This window comes from Periplaneta americana, chromosome 1 (assembly GCF_040183065.1).
Source record: "Periplaneta americana isolate PAMFEO1 chromosome 1, P.americana_PAMFEO1_priV1, whole genome shotgun sequence".
In the NCBI taxonomy this organism is placed as follows: domain Eukaryota; kingdom Metazoa; phylum Arthropoda; class Insecta; order Blattodea; family Blattidae; genus Periplaneta; species Periplaneta americana.
In genome coordinates this window covers 187,277,987-187,281,601 of record NC_091117.1, presented here as the reverse complement: position 1 = coordinate 187,281,601, position 3,615 = coordinate 187,277,987, and positions in this window count along the sequence as shown.

Genomic DNA, 3,615 nt, shown 5'->3' with positions numbered 1-3,615 from the left:
GCCCGCACTGCCGCTCCCAGGGGACTCGCCCCCTTATATACGACCCGACCCAACCCTTCGACCCGCGCCCGACACTCCAACACGTGGACAGGCGCGCGGCGTCTCGATAGGCTACTGAGAAATCTATTAGCAGTTCCACGAAGCATTCGGAGATACGAGGGTAGGTGGAAGCAGTAGCCTGTATTAAATTAGAAAATTGAGCGAATTGTTGGATATTCATTCATTCATTCATTCATGTCCACACCTGTGGAGTAACGGTCAGCGCGTCTGGCCGCGAAACCAGGTGGCCCGGGTTCGATTTCCGGTAGGGGCAAGTTACCTGGTTGAGGTTTTTTCCGGGGTTTTCCCTCAACGAGCAAATGCTGGGTAACTTTCGGTGCTGGACCCCGGACTCATTTCACCAGCATTATCACTTTCAATTCATTCAGACGCTAAATAACCTGATATGTTGATACAGCGTCGTAAAATAACCCAATAAAATAAAAAACATTCATTCATTCATTCATTCATTCATTCATTCATTCATTCATTCATTCATTCATTCATTCATTCATTCGGTGTTCTGCAAAAGATTAGGTCTTTCACTGCAAATCCAGCTTTCTCCAATCTTTCCTATTTTCTACCTTCCTCTTTGTCTCCTCATATGATCCATAGGCCTAGGCCTACATCTTGTATAAAATATTCCTTGTTTTTCTATGATAAATTATCTAACTTTAACTAATCAGGTAATCTTTTCGTACTTTGATTTTATTGTAATTGTAATTGTAAATTTAATACTAATTGTAATTTTATTCTTCATATTACAGTTGGAATCTCCTGGTAGAGGGGCAGAGAAGGCCTGACGGCCTTATCTCTACCAGGTTAAATAAATAAATATTAATACTAATACTAATACATCTTAATGTCGTCTATCATCTGATATCTTCTTCTGCCCCGACTTTTCTTCCGTTCACTATTCCTTCCATTGCGTCCTTCACTAGCCAGTTTCTTCTCAGCCAGAAACCCAACCAATTTCTTTTCCTCTATCTGATCAGGTTCAGCATCATTCTTTCTTAACCCACTCTTTACAACACAGCTTCATTTCTTATTCTGTCTGTTCACTTCCCACGTTACTTACATTCTTTTCCATATTCACATTTCAAATGCTTCTATTCGCTTCTCTTCATTTCATTGTAATGTCAAAAGATAGACCGCAAAACACCTGGTTGAAAGGTATAAATAAAGCGTTGGCAGAGAAAGGACTGCAGGAACAGGATTGGGAAGATAGAGAGAATTGGAGAAAAAAATAAGAATGTAGGACATTGGTCACAGGAAGATGTAATATTACATTGTAAACCTGTTTGTAATAATAATAAGTTGAATAATGTTTCTGTGTTATCCTCCTGTACAAATGCAATTTTTCGTAATGAACCTTTGTCCCGAAACGTACCGTTCAACCGTTTAATGAATGAATAAAGTTGAATAATGTTTCTGTGTTATCCTCCTGCACAAATAGGCCTACAATTTTTCGTAATGAACTTGTGTTCGGAAACGTACCGTTCAACCGTTTAATGAATGAATAAAGTTGAATAATGTTTCTGTGTTATCCTCCTGCACAAATACAATTTTTCGTAATGAACCTGTGTCCGAAAACGTACCGTTCAACCGTTTAATGAATGAATAAAGTTGAATAATGTATGTGTGTTATCCTCCTGCACAAATAGGCTTACAATTTTTCGTAATGAACCTGTGTTCGGAAACGTACCGTTCAACCGTTTAATGAATGAATAAAGTTGAATAATGTTTCTGTGTTATCCTCCTGCACAAATACAATTTTTCAATAATGAACCTGTGTCCGGAAACGTACCGTTCAACCGTTTAATGAATGAATAAAGTTGAATAATGTTTCTGTGTTATCCTCCTGCACAAATACAATTTTTTCATAATGAACCTGTGTCCGGAAACGTACCGTTTAACTGTTTAATGAATGAATGAAGTTGAATAATGTTTCCGTGTTATCCTCCTGCACAAATACAATTTTTTCATAATGAACCTGTGTCCGGAAACGTACCGTTCAACCGTTTAATGAATAAATAAAGTTGAATAATGTTTCTGTGTTATCCTCCTGCACAAATACAATTTTTTCATAATGAACCTGTGTCCGGAAACGTACCGTTTAACTGTTTAATGAATGAATGAAGTTGAATAATGTTTCCGTGTTATCCTCCTGCACAAATACAATTTTTTCATAATGAACCTGTGTCCGGAAACGTACCGTTTAACTGTTTAATGAATGAATGAAGTTGAATAATGTTTCCGTGTTATCCTCCTGCACAAATACAATTTTTTCATAATGAACTTGTGTTCGGAAACGTACCGTTTAACTGTTTAATGAATGAATGAATGAATGAAGTTGAATAATGTTTCCGTGTTATCCTCCTGCACAAATACAATTTTTTCATAATGAACCTGTGTTCGGAAACGTACCGTTTAACTGTTTAATGAATGAATAAAGTTGAATGATGTTTCCGTGTTATCCTCCTGCACAAATACAATTTTTTCATAATGAACCTGTGTTCGGAAACGTACCGTTTAACTGTTTAATGAATGAATAAAGTTGAATGATGTTTCCGTGTTATCCTCCTGCACAAATACAATTTTTTCATAATGAACCTGTGTCCGGAAACGTACCGTTTAACTGTTTAATGAATGAATAAAGTTGAATAATGTTTCCGTGTTATCCTCCTGCACAATTTTTTCATAATGAACCTGTGTCCGGAAACGTTCCGTTTAACTGTTTAATGAATGAATGGAGTTGAAAAATGTTTCCATGTTATCCCCCTGCACAAATACAATTTTTCGCAATGAACCTGTGTTCGGAAACGAACCGATCAACCGTTTAATGAATGAATAAAGTTGAATAATGTTTCCGTCTTATCATCCTGCACAAATACAATTTTTTCATAATGAACATGTGTCCGGAAACGTACCGTTCAACACTTTAATGAATGAATAAAGTTGAATAATGTATCTGTGTTATCCTCCTGCACAAATAGGCCTACAATTTTTCGTAATGAACCTGTGTCCGGAAACGTACCGTTCAACCGTTTAATGAATGAATAAAGTTGAATAATGTTTCTGTGTTATCCTCCTGCACAAATAGGCCTACAATTTTTCGTAATGAACCTGTTTTCGGAAACGAAGCGATCAACCGGTTAATGAATGAATAAAGTTGAATAATATTTCCGTCTTATCATCCTGCACAAATACAATTTTTTCATAATGAACCTGTGTCCGGAAACGTACCGTTTAACCGTTTAATGAATGAATAAAGTTTAATAATGTTTCCATGTTATCCCCCTGCACAAATACAATTTTTCGCAATGAACCTGTGTTCGGAAACGAACCGATCAACCGTTTAATGAATGAATAAAGTTGAATAATGTTTCCGTCTTATCATCCTGCACAAATACAATTTTTTCATAATGAACCTGTGTCCGGAAACGTACCGTTGAACCGTTTAATGAATGAATAAAGTTGAATAATGTTTCTGTGTTACCCTCCTCTACAAATACAATTTTTCGTAATGAACCTGTGTTCGGAAACGAACCGATCAACCGTTTAATGAATGAATAA